The sequence below is a fragment of a genome, unplaced genomic scaffold (assembly GCF_019419815.1).
Source record: "Pyrus x bretschneideri cultivar Hongxiangsu unplaced genomic scaffold, Pyrus_bretschneideri_v1 Contig2, whole genome shotgun sequence".
In the NCBI taxonomy this organism is placed as follows: domain Eukaryota; kingdom Viridiplantae; phylum Streptophyta; class Magnoliopsida; order Rosales; family Rosaceae; genus Pyrus; species Pyrus x bretschneideri.
Genome location: NW_025999501.1, coordinates 2,853,950 through 2,873,678, shown reverse-complemented (window position 1 = coordinate 2,873,678; position 19,729 = coordinate 2,853,950). Strand labels below are relative to the sequence as shown.

At 34.0% G+C, this 19,729-nt stretch overlaps 1 long non-coding RNA gene across 2 annotated transcripts; it reads right to left on the bottom strand.

Annotated features, from left to right (window-relative positions):
• Positions 1-13,862: 13,862 nt before the first annotated feature.
• Positions 13,863-18,725, bottom strand: LOC125476657. Of its 2 annotated transcripts, XR_007257977.1 has the most exons (6): positions 17,982-18,724; positions 17,115-17,854; positions 16,925-16,968; positions 16,726-16,807; positions 16,477-16,519; positions 13,863-16,031 (listed from the first exon to the last, which is right to left on the bottom strand). It is a non-coding gene; the product is annotated as an uncharacterized LOC125476657 (long non-coding RNA). The 2 variants fall into 2 exon arrangements; XR_007257978.1 differs by lacking the exon at positions 16,925-16,968 and having other exon boundaries at positions 17,982-18,725.
• Positions 18,726-19,729: the final 1,004 nt, after the last annotated feature.

Below are 19,729 nucleotides of genomic sequence, written 5' to 3'. Positions count from 1 at the left end.
ATTGGAGTTAAAATAACCGTTAAATTGTGATTTTTCGTTTATAACTGTTGAAAAGCTTTGTCCCGTTACTTGATCTCTATATGTTTTTTTTTTTTTGTGATTTTTTGCTGATGTGATCTCCAAGCATATACAAACAATTTTGATGGTTTGGATCGTTGAAATTAGTTTTGGAGAATTCGTATGCCATCAATCAATTTCCGTGTGTGTGTGTATATATATATTTATTAAGTAGATTTAAATCTATTTATTTTGTACATATAAATTATAATTGACTGGTACACGGAATAGTACATACATCACGTGTCATGTGTGTGATAAAAAGTTAATAACTTAAAAAAAAAAAAAATTTCTCACCACTTCTATTAATTTTCATTTTTCCGTCTCTTTTTTGTTTCCTTTTCAACTTTTTCTTATCATTTTCACTTTTCCCTCCAACATCTTTCCCTAATTCCCTCACTTTTTTGTTTCATTTTCAACTTTTCTTAACATTTTCATTTTCCCTCCATTTTTTTTTTCAAAAAGGGCGGCAAGTTGGCAACGGCAAGAAATTGATTATTGAAATTTGAATGGAAAGAGATCACATCAAATTTCAATGGATGCAAAATCATGCAATGCATCATGCATATTAAATTATTAATTAATAATTATTATAGTTTTTATAAAATTTAATATATATATATATATATAATTATTATAGATAGACTTAATATTTTGGGGGTATAATTATTATAGTATATATAATTATTATAATTATTATAAATTTTATAGTTAATTTAATATATATATATATATATATATATATATATATTTATTATAATTTTTAGGGGTATAAAATTGTAAAATTAATGTATATAATTATTATAGTATTTTTTTAGGGTTATAAAATTATAAAAATAATATTCTGCTTATCGTGTATCGTGTTACCCACGTGTATACCCGAACCAACCCGTTATCTTAACAGGTGCTTATCGGGTTACCCGATTCGTTATCGTGTCGACCCAAACACCTGTTAATTTCGTGTCGTGTCGTGTCGGGTTATCGGGTCGTGTCAGAAATTGCCAGGCCTACTTCTGGACGAACTGGGTTTGGTTTGGGGTTTTTTTTTTTCCTTTTTCTTCTTCTTCTTCTGGGTTGCAAGGGGTTGGTTTTTTTTTTTTTAATAATATTTTTTTAGTTTTTAATAGAAAGTATGCAATGTCACACGCCACGTTTGCATTTAGCAAAGGAATTGACAGACAACTGACAGAAGGTATGACATTGCAACAAATTCAAAAGATACGGAATGACATTGAAACTTTTTAAAGACGAGGTATGAAGTTAATGACCCAATAGTTGAGGTAGTTTTTTTGTAATTTACCCAAATAGATATATAGTTGTTAATTGCCATTGCATACATTGAACAAAAGAATTTTACTAACATATTTTTTTTTAAAATTATTATTATTAAGGAAAGGGAGAGAGTTTGAAACTATTACCATCATTTTAAGGAGGGGAAGATCCTAACTCATATGCATAGGTAGAAACCCAACACTCTATTCACAAGGATATTTGACCACATTCAAATTTCAATCATATCGAACATATTTTAGCCACAAATGGATCCATTAAGGCTATCTGTGTTCATGTTCTTCGTGTTACTTTCCTCATCTTACCGTACGTCTTACTACAAAGTTGCCTTTTCTTCTTTATTTTTCGTTTTTATATCTGTTATGGTCAATTTTATTTGATAAGGAGAGAGAGAATGGCGTCAAGGAGAAGAAAAGAGACATGTGTTTGTAGAATTGTAGGGGAATGTGTGTCACATCCCGACCCAGGCGGGATCACTTCCCGAGCCCGACTCCACCTTAGCACGATATTGTCGCTTTGGGCCCCCAGCACACCTTTACAGTTTTGTTTCTAGAAACTCACATGAGAACTTCCCAGTGGGTCACCCATCATGGGAGTGCTCTCGCGCGCTACTCGCTTAACTTCGAAGTTCCAACGGAACCCGAAGCCAGTGAGCACCTAAAAGACCTCGTGCTAGGTAGAGATGAGAATATACATATAAGGATCACTCCCCTGGGCTATGTGGGATGTCACAATGTGTGTGTGTTGTTATCCCTCCTACATTGTGCCTTTATTTATAGTAATATAAGGATATTCCTTCATCCCCAAGGAATACAAGATACAATTGGAAATGATAACTAGAATAAAATATAATCTAGGATTTACACAATCACACTTAAATTAGGAATATTTACAACAATATCAATATTGTAGTACTAGACACTCTGACAATTATAAGTTTTGATAATCGTATGTTTTTTCTTTCTAAATATAGATTTTTTTTTGGTAAAGTACAAAAAACTACCTCAACTATTAGGGTCACGACAGTTTCATACCTCATCTTTTAAAATTGACAATGTCATACCGCATCTTACGAATTTGTGACAATGTCATACCTCCATCAATTTTTCTGTTAGTTTTTCTGTTAAGTGTTGACGTGGCAAGAGACGGGGACCACTCACTAATCCAGCTGGATTAAAAAATAATTAAATATATTTTAATAATTAAATATTAAAAAATTAAGAATAAAAAAACAAAGAAAAATTTCCTATAGATTCCAATATAATTTCACATTCTACATCCTACATTTGAACAATGGAAATTGAAAAGGGTACAATCTATCGAATTTCAAAAGACTCACTCTTTTCGGCGCCAAGTACTGAGCTTCCGGTCAAGATGAGCACAGTAGAAGAACTCGTGATTCGGATCCGGAAGCATATCGAGAAACTTGCCGCAGAAGCGAGGCAATGTGGCAGAGAAAAGTGGCATCTCATACTACAAATCGAACACCACTAGCTCCCTCGGGAACGAGACGAAAAGAATGTGCTGCCACTGTGGTGAGAATACGAACCTCACGGCGTAGATCAGGAATGCCGCTGAGGCCGACGACGAGTTCCCGGAGACTCCACCGACCAAGTCCCTCTCCAGCTTCAGCAACTCGGTAGAGTCGGTTCAAATCTGAAGTTCCTTGATGATGACATCGGATTTTGTCTCGCCTAACACAGTGACAGAGAGCAGGAATCCTTTGAGCCTGACGACATAGAAATGGCGTGAATCGAAGGGGTCACGGCGGATGCAGGAGAGAATTTCAGGCGTCGCGTCGTATTTCCAGAGGCATCGCCCGGTGGAGCTGTTGTAGAGGGAGAGGGAAAAGGGGACGAAGATGAAGATGAGGGGTAGACAGAGAGGGTTCTTCTTCTTCTTGGGCTGAAACTGGGTTCGAAATTTTTTTTTTTTTTTTGTTTTTTTTTTTTGTTTCTGAGTTGCAGGTAGAGGAAAAAGGGGAAGAAGATGAAGATGGGGGAAGAGAGATGAGTGTGCGTTGGGTTGGGGGGGGACGAATTGGGTTGGGTTGGGTTTTTTTTTTTTTTTTTTTTTTCCCTCCTTCTTCTTCCTTTGTAGGAAGGGGTGTTTTAATTTTTTTTTCTTCTTCTTTTTCCTTTTTCCTTTTTCCTTCTTCCTTCTTCTGGGTTGCAGTTTGGGTTTTTTTTTTTCCTCCTCCTCCTCTTCTTCCTCTTCGCCTCCTTCTTCTTCTTCTTCCGAGGGCGGGGCGGGAGGGGGGTTGAGTTGCTGGGTTTTCTTCTTCCTCTTCCTCCTCCTTCTTCTTCTTTGGTTCTTCCTCCTTCTCCTGGGGGCGGGTGGGGTTGGGGGGTTGGGTTTTCAATTTTTTTTTTTTTTTTTTTGTGTTAAAGATTAAGCAGGAAGAAGATGAAGGTGGGGAAGAGAGTGAGGGGGGAAAGGACGATTAAGGATTTTTTTTTTTTTACTTTTATTTATTATTTTAATATTTAAAAAATATTAAATATTTTTTTTTAGTTTTTAATAATATTTTAATAGAAAGCGGGCTCCAAATTAAGCCATGTCAGCACTTAACAGAAAAACTGATGGAGGTTTGACATTGTCACAAATTTGTAAGATGAAGTATGATATTGTCAATTTTAAAAAATGAGGTATGAAAGTGTCATGACACCAATAGTTGAGATAGTTTTTTGTACTTTACCCATTTTTTTTATTTGGTAAAGTTTGTTGCAATTCTAATCTAATTAAATATGTAGTTGTTAAAATCCTAAGTAAAGATTATGTAGAAATCTTATGAGATTTAGAAAGCTACATACTAATAAAACTTTGTTTGTTAACAAAAATTCTAGTAAATTACCACTTTAACCTTCTCATCAGAACTGAACAAAAATAAAAAATGTGGACAGTTTAATAATTACACCTAACACAAATTTTACTGTTTTTTATACTAACATGTAAGATCCCACATCACCCAAGGGAGTGATCCTTATATGTATATTCCCATCTTTACCTAGCACGAGGCCTTTTGAGAGCTCACTGGCTTCGGGTTCCAGGGGAACTCCAAAGTTAAGCGAGTAGCACGCGAGAACACTCCCATGATGGGTGACCTAATGGAAGTTCTACTGTAAGTTCCTAGGATCAAAAAACCGTGAGGGCGTGGTCAAGGCCCAAAGCAGACAATATCGTGCTACGATGGTGGAGTGGGCCCAGGATTTGGCGAACCCCGGGTCGGAATGTGACAGTTTGGTATCAGAGCCTCACCTTGGGCGTGGTGTGCCAACGAGGATGTCGGGCCCCTAAGGGGAGTGGATTGTAAGATCTCACATCGCCCAGGGGAGTGATATGTATATTCTCATCCCTACCTAGCACGAGGCATTTTGGGAGCTCACTGGCTTCGGGTTCCATTGGAACTCTGAAGTTAAGCGAGTAGCGCGCGAGAACACTCCCACGATGGGTGACCCAATGAGAAGTTCTCGTGTGAGTTCCCAGAATAAAAAAACTGTGAGGGCGTGATCGAGGCCCAAAGCGGACAATATCATGCTACGGTGGTGGAGTGGACCCGGAATGTGGCGGACCTTGGGTCGAAATGTGGCAAACATCATAGCCATGTAAATGTATTATATCCTATTTAAAATTTAAAAATAAATAAATAAACCCCACGTTTCTCACCCTCTTCCTCCCTCTACATTCCCCATGTTCTCCTACCTTTTCTCTTCCTTTCTTTTTATATGTCTTTTTCTTTTTTGAGCTATCATCCGTACTCATTAAGGAAAAGTTATAGTAAAATAAGAAAAAAAAACATATTTAGTTGCACACATGAAGATCTTTCCTAATGTAAATTCCTCAAGCATGTATGTCTCTTTTTACTCTGCAATCTCTCTTTTCCCCCCCCTATAAATTTATACAACAAAGTTGAGTTTAAAGTGTTTTTCTTTATCCTGTGAACTTACTATACACTTGCATGTGAAAAACCTCGCGAAATTTAGATACAGCATGCCTAACATCACTGTCCTAAAAATCTATGCTAGGTGGCTGGCCTGGCCACCATCCCGATTAATTCCTAAGAGTTTGAAAATTAAGAAAGAACCCCTAGACCTAGGTGCCTGCTTAGATAAAAAATAGATAATTTTCATTTTTCTTTTTATTGTTTTAATAAATGTAAGAGTTGTTGGATACTTGGATGAACACTCATTATGTACTTGTTCCCCATGTTTTCAAATACTTTTTATTCTATATGTTATTCTATTTGGTAATTTATGTATCTCAGTACCATTATATATATTTTTTAAGTATAACAAACATTTATTTATGTTACATAATAAATTTAACGAAAAATTAGTTTCATGTCCCTAGTTTCTAATGGTCATTGATTCAGAACTTATCAACTTTAAGTCCCTAACATTAATATATTAATGAATTGTATGTAAGTTACATAATTTTTATAATAAAAATTAGTAATTGATTTAGAGTTTTAATACTCACACCCTTATTAAACTCCTAATTAATTTTCAATTCAAATATTTCCAAAATATAAAAAATAAAATTAGAATAAATTTGTACCCATTAAATTTTTATAAAAAATTGATATGTACCCATTCTAAATATACCAATTTGTTTTATAAGAAATGTACTCTTTTTTAATATAAAATGTACTCATTTTTTTTTATATATAAAATTCATTCAATCTTTTTCTCTAATATATTTTTAAACTTATATGGGTACATTCTATTTTGTTGATTTGATAATGTATCTATGTCAAGTTTAATAGAAGAAATTTAATAATGTTATTAAGCCTAATATCTTCTTCTTCTTCTTCTTCTTCTTCTTCTTTTTTTTTTTTTTTTTTCTGGCAAAATGTACCCATGTTTTGGTACAATAATTGTTTGGTTAATTTTTTTATGAATGTATGCATTTATGTTTATATATGCACACACAATATATTGGAGAGTATAATTGATCTTAATATTTTTAATCTCATAAATTATGGGTTTTATTTTAAATCTCATTAATATAAATAACTACAAATTTCATTTTTAATTTAAAAATATAATAACCTACATAAAAATACATTATTATATTAATATCAGGAACTTCGATAAAAAACTAAAAATCACAAAAGTTTCAATCAAAGAACATTGGTAATTAGGAAATGCATCCAAAATGTCCCTAAATTTAATTAAAACTATAAAATCACTTAGGCACTAAACGAGCTGCGGGGAAAGCCCTAGCACCTAACGTATTTTAAAACCATGCCTAACATTGTTAATAAGAACAACATTTTTGCTTTTAACTTTTTTTAGCACCGCTTTTTCCACAAAGATTATAGTAGGTAACAACTCTTATTTTGGATTTAACTTTTTCGTCCACTCATTCGTTTTTCAACTTTTCAACTAGCATTAAGGATTTGTATGAGACTTTTTCCGTAAGGAGCAATTTTGCTTGTCAATACTTATTCATGTGTTTCATTACAAAGATACTAATCATTCTTCTGACAGGCTTGCTTGGAGATATTCGCCTAACTGCTTAACGAACTAACCAATCATCCTTCTGACAAGCTTGTCAACGTGGCACTTTTGACCAATACAACAGCGACACATGTCATTACAGATATTATCCCGATCCTTGTGGATTAGAACTTACTAGATAATAGCCCACGCATTGCTGCGCGACTTGAATGCAATAGCCTTAACTATATGAATAAGAAACATTTAACTTGAATAAATTAAACATAATCATGAATGAACAAAGAGATAGATGAGTGAAAGAGGTCGGTAAGAAAAGCAGCTTGGTTATACATTCAACAGAGCTAATATGAAAAGACACCGTACAATTAACATGACGAAGTTGAACGTTCTTGATTACAAAAGATGTGGTTGCAAAAAATCCTATGTTTCCATAAGAAACAGAAGCAACATGCAGTTCACACATATATGCTTTAAAAACACAAACTAAAATGATTTCTAACTAAATTGAACAATAAAGTAAAGGGGGATTGAGTTTTGGACGGAATTAAACTAAATGAACAAATTGCAATTAAAACATAATGTAAATATGAAATTAATGAAATGGAATGAATGGATGCTAGCCAAGGGGTTTATCTCCACACATGTTACACTTGCATAATAAAAAGATTTCTAATTGCATTTCAATAAACCATGAATTCTCAACGCCCCGGGTTAATTAGGTCCGCTTAAATTAACCGTCAAGTTTTCCTTAAGTTAATGAATTGGATGATTGCATACGACAATCCAAAGCATTCCTCACAAGTTCCCTACATGAATTGCATAATAGAGATACAAGCAAGAATCATTAAGCATCATGAAAACTATAAGTGTTGACGAGGCATTCGTTACTATGATTGCATGAAACTTATGCCAAGAATATGTTTAACACGATTGTTTATAAGCAACCTCCACTACTTGTGAATATAAGTTCATAACTATTACGTGAAACTCACTTATATTCTAGCGTCAAATTCATGCATGAAAATTAAGCGTTCATTCTTAATAAACATACATAAATAGGTTATCAATCAAACAGTTAAACAAATTGAATTCACAACTTATGAAACGTAATTAAAAGTAATCAAATCATATTACAAACATAAACATAGTTTCGAATCACCCCCTAGCTAAAGGGGGTTTAGTTCCTCATAACTTTGAAATCAAAGAAACACCTAAACATTCCAACAACTCAAAACTTTGAATTGTATGAACGTTTAAGCACTCTTTTCTTCCATTTCTCATACGTACAAAACAAAGAGAATTAAAATGAAACTTTGAAATCAAAGAAACACCTAAACATTCCAACAACTCAAAACTTGAATTGTATGAACGTTTAGGCACTCTTCTCTTCCTCGTTGTTGTAGCACAAGGTTTAAGGATAGGTTGGTTGGGGGGATGGAAGTGTTGGGGAATTATGGAAATGGATGAGGATTGGTGGAAATGGAAGATGATTTTTGGATTCTAAGGGAGAAAGGAATGTGTTTGTGGTGTGTTGTTGTGTTGTGAATGAGATGATTTGAATGAATGGGAATGCAAGGGTATTTATAGGAGGAGTGGAGGGAACATATGGATGTTTGTTTAAGCATTTGTGTGAAGGAATGATGAAGAATTGCATGTGGAATTAAAGAATGAGTGGTGGTGTAATGATGAAGTGAATGCATGTGGAATTAAAGAGGGAGAATGTGGTGAAATGATGAAGTAGGAAGGTGGAAATGCATGTGAGATGTTGGAAAGGAAATGGGAATATGAGTAGGCCATGGCATGAGAGTTGTTTTGTTGGTGTAAATGTGCCATGGTTGCAATGATGAAGAATAAAGGGTGCATGTGGGGTGGAATTTAATGAATGCAAAGTGAATGAATAATGAAATGAGTTAAAGAGGGAGAATGTGGTGAAATGATGAAGTAGGAAGGTGGAAATGCATGTGACTTGTTTGTGGAATAAAGAATGAATGGTGGAATGATGAAGAGTTGCATAAAGAATGCATGTAGGGTTAGCTAGGTTGGCTTTGTTTGGGTGCATGTGTGTTAATGGTGGTTTTGCATGTGAATTGATGGATTGTTTTTGATGGAATGGATGGTTCTTTGCATGGCTTTTGAAGTGATTGTGGGCTTTGGAATTGGAAGGAAGTGCATGGCCTTGGGGTTGGTTTAAGAGAGAATGGGCTAGGCCCTTTGTTTTATGTCCAAAATGAATACAAGGCCTTCAAATTCGTCCAACACTTTGGCTCCAATCATATGCTATCCATTCCAAGCCCAATTTTGCTCCAAAATGCTCCAAAATGCATCTTTTTGCTTCCTTAGCCATATGAACCTAAAAACACACGAAAATGGCTTAAACTACTAAAACAACTATGAATTAACAACATAGATGCACGAAAACAAGCTAAGTAAGTCGCCTAAATATGCTCCTATCATATGTACCCATTCTAAATATACCAATTTGTTTTATAAGAAATGTACTCTTTTTTAATATAAAATGTACTCATTTTTTTTTATATATAAAATTCATTCAATCTTTTTCTCTAATATATTTTTAAACTTATATGGGTACATTCTATTTTGTTGATTTGATAATGTATCTATGTCAAGTTTAATAGAAGAAATTTAATAATGTTATTAAGCCTAATATCTTCTTCTTCTTCTTCTTCTTCTTCTTCTTTTTTTTTTTTTTTTTTCTGGCAAAATGTACCCATTTTTTGGTACAATAATTGTTTGGTTAATTTTTTTATGAATGTATGCATTTATGTTTATATATGCACACACAATATATTGGAGAGTATAATTGATCTTAATATTTTTAATCTCATAAATTATGGGTTTTATTTTAAATCTCATTAATATAAATAACTACAAATTTCATTTTTAATTTAAAAATATAATAACCTACATAAAAATACATTATTATATTAATATCAGGAACTTCGATAAAAAACTAAAAATCACAAAAGTTTCAATCAAAGAACATTGGTAATTAGGAAATGCATCCAAAATGTCCCTAAATTTAATTAAAACTATAAAATCACTTAGGCACTAAACGAGCTGCGGGGAAAGCCCTAGCACCTAACGTATTTTAAAACCATGCCTAACATTGTTAATAAGAACAACATTTTTGCTTTTAACTTTTTTTAGCACCGCTTTTTCCACAAAGATTATAGTAGGTAACAACTCTTATTTTGGATTTAACTTTTTCGTCCACTCATTCGTTTTTCAACTTTTCAACTAGCATTAAGGATTTGTATGAGACTTTTTCCGTAAGGAGCAATTTTGCTTGTCAATACTTATTCATGTGTTTCATTACAAAGATACTAATCATTCTTCTGACAGGCTTGCTTGGAGATATTCGCCTAACTGCTTAACGAACTAACCAATCATCCTTCTGACAAGCTTGTCAACGTGGCACTTTTGACCAATACAACAGCGACACATGTCATTACAGATATTATCCCGATCCTTGTGGATTAGAACTTACTAGATAATAGCCCACGCATTGCTGCGCGACTTGAATGCAATAGCCTTAACTATATGAATAAGAAACATTTAACTTGAATAAATTAAACATAATCATGAATGAACAAAGAGATAGATGAGTGAAAGAGGTCGGTAAGAAAAGCAGCTTGGTTATACATTCAACAGAGCTAATATGAAAAGACACCGTACAATTAACATGACGAAGTTGAACGTTCTTGATTACAAAAGATGTGGTTGCAAAAAATCCTATGTTTCCATAAGAAACAGAAGCAACATGCAGTTCACACATATATGCTTTAAAAACACAAACTAAAATGATTTCTAACTAAATTGAACAATAAAGTAAAGGGGGATTGAGTTTTGGACGGAATTAAACTAAATGAACAAATTGCAATTAAAACATAATGTAAATATGAAATTAATGAAATGGAATGAATGGATGCTAGCCAAGGGGTTTATCTCCACACATGTTACACTTGCATAATAAAAAGATTTCTAATTGCATTTCAATAAACCATGAATTCTCAACGCCCCGGGTTAATTAGGTCCGCTTAAATTAACCGTCAAGTTTTCCTTAAGTTAATGAATTGGATGATTGCATACGACAATCCAAAGCATTCCTCACAAGTTCCCTACATGAATTGCATAATAGAGATACAAGCAAGAATCATTAAGCATCATGAAAACTATAAGTGTTGACGAGGCATTCGTTACTATGATTGCATGAAACTTATGCCAAGAATATGTTTAACACGATTGTTTATAAGCAACCTCCACTACTTGTGAATATAAGTTCATAACTATTACGTGAAACTCACTTATATTCTAGCGTCAAATTCATGCATGAAAATTAAGCGTTCATTCTTAATAAACATACATAAATAGGTTATCAATCAAACAGTTAAACAAATTGAATTCACAACTTATGAAACGTAATTAAAAGTAATCAAATCATATTACAAACATAAACATAGTTTCGAATCACCCCCTAGCTAAAGGGGGTTTAGTTCCTCATAACTTTGAAATCAAAGAAACACCTAAACATTCCAACAACTCAAAACTTTGAATTGTATGAACGTTTAAGCACTCTTTTCTTCCATTTCTCATACGTACAAAACAAAGAGAATTAAAATGAAACTTTGAAATCAAAGAAACACCTAAACATTCCAACAACTCAAAACTTGAATTGTATGAACGTTTAGGCACTCTTCTCTTCCTCGTTGTTGTAGCACAAGGTTTAAGGATAGGTTGGTTGGGGGGATGGAAGTGTTGGGGAATTATGGAAATGGATGAGGATTGGTGGAAATGGAAGATGATTTTTGGATTCTAAGGGAGAAAGGAATGTGTTTGTGGTGTGTTGTTGTGTTGTGAATGAGATGATTTGAATGAATGGGAATGCAAGGGTATTTATAGGAGGAGTGGAGGGAACATATGGATGTTTGTTTAAGCATTTGTGTGAAGGAATGATGAAGAATTGCATGTGGAATTAAAGAATGAGTGGTGGTGTAATGATGAAGTGAATGCATGTGGAATTAAAGAGGGAGAATGTGGTGAAATGATGAAGTAGGAAGGTGGAAATGCATGTGAGATGTTGGAAAGGAAATGGGAATATGAGTAGGCCATGGCATGAGAGTTGTTTTGTTGGTGTAAATGTGCCATGGTTGCAATGATGAAGAATAAAGGGTGCATGTGGGGTGGAATTTAATGAATGCAAAGTGAATGAATAATGAAATGAGTTAAAGAGGGAGAATGTGGTGAAATGATGAAGTAGGAAGGTGGAAATGCATGTGACTTGTTTGTGGAATAAAGAATGAATGGTGGAATGATGAAGAGTTGCATAAAGAATGCATGTAGGGTTAGCTAGGTTGGCTTTGTTTGGGTGCATGTGTGTTAATGGTGGTTTTGCATGTGAATTGATGGATTGTTTTTGATGGAATGGATGGTTCTTTGCATGGCTTTTGAAGTGATTGTGGGCTTTGGAATTGGAAGGAAGTGCATGGCCTTGGGGTTGGTTTAAGAGAGAATGGGCTAGGCCCTTTGTTTTATGTCCAAAATGAATACAAGGCCTTCAAATTCGTCCAACACTTTGGCTCCAATCATATGCTATCCATTCCAAGCCCAATTTTGCTCCAAAATGCTCCAAAATGCATCTTTTTGCTTCCTTAGCCATATGAACCTAAAAACACACGAAAATGGCTTAAACTACTAAAACAACTATGAATTAACAACATAGATGCACGAAAACAAGCTAAGTAAGTCGCCTAAATATGCTCCTATCATATGTACCCATTCTAAATATACCAATTTGTTTTATAAGAAATGTACTCTTTTTTAATATAAAATGTACTCATTTTTTTTTATATATAAAATTCATTCAATCTTTTTCTCTAATATATTTTTAAACTTATATGGGTACATTCTATTTTGTTGATTTGATAATGTATCTATGTCAAGTTTAATAGAAGAAATTTAATAATGTTATTAAGCCTAATATCTTCTTCTTCTTCTTCTTCTTCTTCTTTTTTTTTTTTTTTTCTGGCAAAATGTACCCATGTTTTGGTACAATAATTGTTTGGTTAATTTTTTTATGAATGTATGCATTTATGTTTATATATGCACACACAATATATTGGAGAGTATAATTGATCTTAATATTTTTAATCTCATAAATTATGGGTTTTATTTTAAATCTCATTAATATAAATAACTACAAATTTCATTTTTAATTTAAAAATATAATAACCTACATAAAAATACATTATTATATTAATATCAGGAACTTCGATAAAAAACTAAAAATCACAAAAGTTTCAATCAAAGAACATTGGTAATTAGGAAATGCATCCAAAATGTCCCTAAATTTAATTAAAACTATAAAATCACTTAGGCACTAAACGAGCTGCGGGGAAAGCCCTAGCACCTAACGTATTTTAAAACCATGCCTAACATTGTTAATAAGAACAACATTTTTGCTTTTAACTTTTTTTAGCACCGCTTTTTCCACAAAGATTATAGTAGGTAACAACTCTTATTTTGGATTTAACTTTTTCGTCCACTCATTCGTTTTTCAACTTTTCAACTAGCATTAAGGATTTGTATGAGACTTTTTCCGTAAGGAGCAATTTTGCTTGTCAATACTTATTCATGTGTTTCATTACAAAGATACTAATCATTCTTCTGACAGGCTTGCTTGGAGATATTCGCCTAACTGCTTAACGAACTAACCAATCATCCTTCTGACAAGCTTGTCAACGTGGCACTTTTGACCAATACAACAGCGACACATGTCATTACAGATATTATCCCGATCCTTGTGGATTAGAACTTACTAGATAATAGCCCACGCATTGCTGCGCGACTTGAATGCAATAGCCTTAACTATATGAATAAGAAACATTTAACTTGAATAAATTAAACATAATCATGAATGAACAAAGAGATAGATGAGTGAAAGAGGTCGGTAAGAAAAGCAGCTTGGTTATACATTCAACAGAGCTAATATGAAAAGACACCGTACAATTAACATGACGAAGTTGAACGTTCTTGATTACAAAAGATGTGGTTGCAAAAAATCCTATGTTTCCATAAGAAACAGAAGCAACATGCAGTTCACACATATATTGCCTCTGAAGTTAAGATTGCGAAATATATGTCCTACAGGCCAGCCGCCTGTTTTAGCAGTTAACAAAAAACATTAAAAGTATCTATTTTTGTTTCAGCAGCTAAGCTTTCAAGCACTAATGTTCAATGAAAAAAAAAAAACACAGGACACCTATTTCCATAAGAAACAAAAGCATGATGCAGTCCACACATATTTTGCCCTTGCAGCTAAGGTGGCAAAATATATGACCTGTAGGCCTGACACCTCTTTCAGCAGTTAACAAAAAAAAAAAAAAAATTGTTCCATTGTTGTTTCAGCAAATTTTCAAGGACACGGTAACTCGAAGAAAACAGAATGTTGGAAGATATAAAAACAGGGCTAATTTCAAGCATAAACCATCTCTGAAAAATTAATACCTCAAGTTTGTTTTCCCAATCTACACCATAAATATTACTTAAAATTAACCAGCCTTAGACAACAAACTGAGGAAGCTCCTTGAAAAAATCTACAGTGCTATAAAACACCCCAATAAGAATAATAAAATAAGATGCCAAGAATTCATGAGCAGCTAATTATAAGCTAAAGGAAAGACGGTCTTGGGCACTAAAGGAAGTGAAACTTTGCTTGTTATATATGGATATGCATGCTATAAGAAAGATTTATTCCCCCATGTAGTAGGTTGTTTTATGTAATCTTAAGCTAACCCAAGTAGACTAATTATAATTATGCAAAATATATATAAATCTGACTTTTTTTAAACTGGGATTCGAAAGAATCAATACCTTGGCATATAACTGTCTTCAACAAAGACTGCAAGATCATCTTTCTAGCTATGCAACAAATCCAAATTGAGCACCACTGCATAATCTTGGGCTTACATTATGGAAAACAGAAGCACCGCCAACGTTTAGAACAATCAACGTTACTTGCCAACATCATTAGAGAGTGAACAATTAGGACCATTTTTTTTGTCCAACCATTTTAGTTGGCCTAACTCTATGTAATTGCTTCTAATAACAGAATATTCTGATTGATATGGACAACATAGTTCCTCTAAAAAAAAGGCTAGAATCATTCATACCTGCCAAAACCTAGAGTAATCTGGTTCAAGATGTGAGAGACCATTTATTTCTGTATAACCATCAGAAGTCTCACTTATCTGCCTCCCAACCCCCTCTAGTTCTCCAACAGATGTATAAATGAAACAATGAAAATATATGGGAACTCAAAACCCAAGTGACCTTTCTTCTTGCATGAGAACTCAAATTCAAAACTCAAAATTAAGTCTCATAAAAAGTATAAAGTATAAAGCCATCTTATTTTTTCACCACATAAACAACAAATCACAAATGTTACTGTACACCCAGATAAAAAATTATTAAAATTCAGATAAAATTTGCATGAGTCGTCCAGAATCAGAATTATATTAACATTTTTCATCCCTGGTTTACATTCCTGATTACAACTATATTACACTTCTAAACTATCTTGGTTGTCACTTCAGAATTGCCGTCTTTTATTTTTCATGATATACACACTTCTTTGTTACAAATTGGAAAAATAAAAGTTGTTAATGTAAATGAATAACAGTTTTAGTGAAGAGAGTGATTTTACTAATAAATAATTGAGTAAAATTTTGTGGTACTCAAATGCATTTAATAAGATTCATTAAAATAAAAATTGCACGCTATCTTTTATTGTTGGTCAGCAACCTTCTACAAACTTTATTTCGGTGCCAGCACAAACAGTCACAACCTTCGTAAATAACAATTGACAAAAACCTGTCCGGATTCAAGATAAATCTTCAATGACAGTCATGATAAAATCTGCCATTCTTCTAGTAGCATTCTTGCAATAAATAAAAAAGAAAAAGACAACCATTGAGTTGCTTTACTTCCAAATTCAACTCATCCACCATACATAAAACAACTACAGGGAGGAAATAAAAAAATCCTAAATCATAAAATTTCCACTGCATGCACCACGTAGCTCCATATACAGTTACATACCACTCCTAAAATCAACTTATGCAGAACTATACACCATAAACATTCTCAAAGATACAATGTCCGGCTTGTATACTACTCAGACGACATGATCCATCGAAAATTAATCTGCAAGAAGAATAAAGAAAATTTACCCTAACAGCACCATTAAAAAAATGGGAATCCTGGAGATATTTTTGTTCAACCTGAATGGAAAATCAACAGAATTTCAAATTTCAAACAGTGAGCATTTTTCAAACCCAAAATTGAATCATCACAAAACGAATTCAGTGCAACCATTATGCTCAAGGGAAATTTATTGTAACAAAGTTCAAATGGATAGCAATCATGTCCGTGGATACCTATGACTTTTCTTATAACAACTTGACAGGTCCAATCCCAAATTCTGTCATTTTCCTAAAGATGTTCCAATTTCGCAAAATCTTAAATCCAACTACATTTCTCTTTGACCAAAAATTGCCACGTATGAGAACCAAAACAAAGCCTTGAAGGGGGGAAGAAGAAAGCAAAAACTGAGTAAAGGTACTGTTCAGCTTCTGCAATAATGATTTACCTAACAAAAGCTTCCATTTTGTTGGGGGTTTAGGCACTGGCAGCTGCAGAAAGCAATAGAATATGTCATTGGTGGGCAAATGTTATGTTTAAGAATACAATAGCAACTCCTAATTCGATTACAGAAAAAAACCAACCAGCATCAATAGCCTTTTTGCATACACTAACATTTTAGTCAACCAATTTACATGATAAGAACTGTAAATTGGCATCGCGACAAAAGGGGATCGACTAAAATCTCGATAATTACCTGAAAATACCATTCTACTTCTTTTCAATTGTGAAGCATTCTGCATGTATTCACTATCAAATACTTATACACATGATCAAACCTGTCAAAACAACATCGTTTGAGAACCATCGTAAAAAATACACCCAAAATTAAAATTAGTAATAAGAAACTAAAATAAAAGCTAGAAAAATAAAAATTGAAAATTGATAGGACTTACAAATGCCCATCTTTTCTTACTTCCAGAAAACTACTCAAGAAACACTGAGATAAAGAGTTCCAAAAATAAGAAATATAAGCATTTTTCCAACTTACTGAGTCTCTTACCGAAAAAATGAAATATTGATGTTGCATAATAGAAGAGAAAACAACAGTAGATTTCTTTTATGCACTGTATTTTTCCAACTTACCCCAATATAATAGCATTCCACAACATTATATTGTTATCCTGGGGCACCTCGCTAATCCCTGTAGGTGGGTCCTGTTGCAGCCTCTTCCTTGCAAGTCTCATCGTTGCTAATTTGCTACCACCCATATATTCATGAACCCAATTTAATAAACCGTATTTTAAGATTAACTATGCATTGAGCGAAAACCAATTTCAATTTTTTTTCCAATGCCTGCCAAAACATCAAAACCCACATTTCTACACCACATTGCACACAAAAGATATTGGGACAACTCATTTGCGCAACATAAACACATAATTACCAATACAAATACATTAAAGTACGACGTAGATAGCTTCAACCGAGCTACATATAGACAAATTCAAAGTTCAAGACTTGAAATCGGGCTCAAAAACTGGAAATTTCACTTCCATTAAGCAGCTTTTCAAAAACTGTAGTATTGAGTTTTCTCAGACAGTAGCAGATTTTCCATAGCTGATTTCAGTAACCCCAAATCAATTTAAAAATAAAATAAATAGATTTAAATTCCAAATTGGGCATGAAATTACTTGCCTTGAGTAGGGAGGGTTTTACAAAACGCCGCCTTTGGAGACCCTGCCTTTGAGCGGCTGCGGCGCCTGGTATGGCAGTGCGAGACAGAAAGAGAGTTTGAGAAGCAGCGATTAATTTTTTGGATGAGAGAAACGGAATGAAGCAGAAGACTCGAGAAGAGACATCTTCACGCTCTACAAACAAAATCCCTAAAATCACAAAAAGGAAATTTGACACAAAATCCATTTGTAAATCCAAAATCACAAAAATGAAATTCAAACAAAACAAAAAGGAAATTAAGAGAGAAAGGGAGAATAGAGAGAGAGATCGAAGTACCGTTAGTTAAAGAGTGGACGACGTCGGTTCTCGGAGCACAGTAATCCCTGAAGATCTCTTCCGCCGTTGGCGGACTCGAGCCCATCTCCCTGCTCCTCTCCTTCATCTCACCAAAGCTCTCGAGTTACAGAAATGGAGTTCAGTTTGTGTGGTTTGGTTTTAGGAAGCAGGAGTCGATGCTATTCCAGAGATGGTGTTATGGCTGCTAGGGTTTGAGTAGGGGAGAGAGAGGAAGAATGAGAGATGAGAGGAGAGCGCACGCTTGTAACCCAGCAATCCGTGCCAATCCATACGGACAAAATTACCCTCCCAACCCAGCCCCATTTGGCTGGTATTGTTGTAAATAGCATGAAATCGAGTGGCTCCGTGCCAAACCATACGGACAAATCACCCTCAAAACTTTTGAGAATTACCCTCCCAATCCAGCCTAATTTGGCTGGTATTTTTGCACATGGAATGAATTCGAGTGGCATTTTCTTGACTGTGGCCATGAATAGGCGAATTCCCCTCCAACTTTAGAATAGATAATTGCTACGTCTATTGCACTTCTTCCCGCCAAAATCATCTCCATTTGCAGATGCGACCAACTGATGATCATCTTCCTTGCTGCACCTTCTACAATATCAAGAAGAATTGAAAATCGAAAATCAAAGCATATATTAAAAATACAACCAAAATAAAAAATAAAAAATAAAAACTTTCAGTATTTTGTTCTTGGGAACTGTTATTAACACTCCAAAATTTCATTCTACACTCCTAATAAGTGTATTTTTTTTTAATTATAAAAAGTTTGGAGTGCTAATAACAATTTTTTTTTTCTTTTGAAATTTAAAATAAAATAAAGATCAAAGGGCCAAAACAATAATTTAATGTGTACGAGAGAGAGAAGAGAGGGAGGGTTATTGTATATTGGATCTTCTGAAATATTGGCAACGAGTTAATTTTGATGATAACAATAGCAATACTAGGAAGGGAACCATTTCATTAGTAGAGATATAAAGTTTGGCTCCTTCATTCCCCTAGCTAAGCTAGTAAGCTACCCATATATATATTTGTTGATTTGCCTCATGAATTTGTATGGAACTGCTAATTCCCTTTGAACTTTAATTTTAATCGTTTACCCCTTTGAACTTTTTTAATTAACTAATTTTTCCCTTGAACTTTAATTTTAACCGATTATTTCACAAATGCAACCGCATTATTTCACAATAATTCCTAATGAAAAGTTGTTTAGTTTCGTTGATCATAAAACTTGTAAAAACATAACTCAGACAAATTTTAATTAGTCATATGTCCCACTTAAAGTGCAGAGTCAAACAAATGCAGGCAGATATAGAAGCTCTCATGGCAGCCAACAAAAGACCAGAGAACCGTTTGAGACCAAAACTTTCGCTCCTCAGCAAGACTCTTCCAAACCTGGTAGCGGTTTGGCAGGCTTAATCCTTGTTACTCATGCTAAATTGGCGATATTGGGTTGCAGAAAGGAACACGGAAGAGTTCTCAATTCCGGAGGAGGATTCTCTTTCCTCCTAATCTCTCTCCCCTTTCCTCTCCTCCTATTTGAACAGTTACGGTTTAGCTACGTCAACATTTTATATTGATTTTTTTTATAGAGATAATAAGACAAAAAATAATATGTGAGAGGAGGAGAGGGAAGGAGATGAGAATAAAAAGGGAAAGAATACTAATGAGTTAGTTGGGGGTTTGGAAGATTCAAAGGATGACATTAACGGGCTTCTAAATTCTGG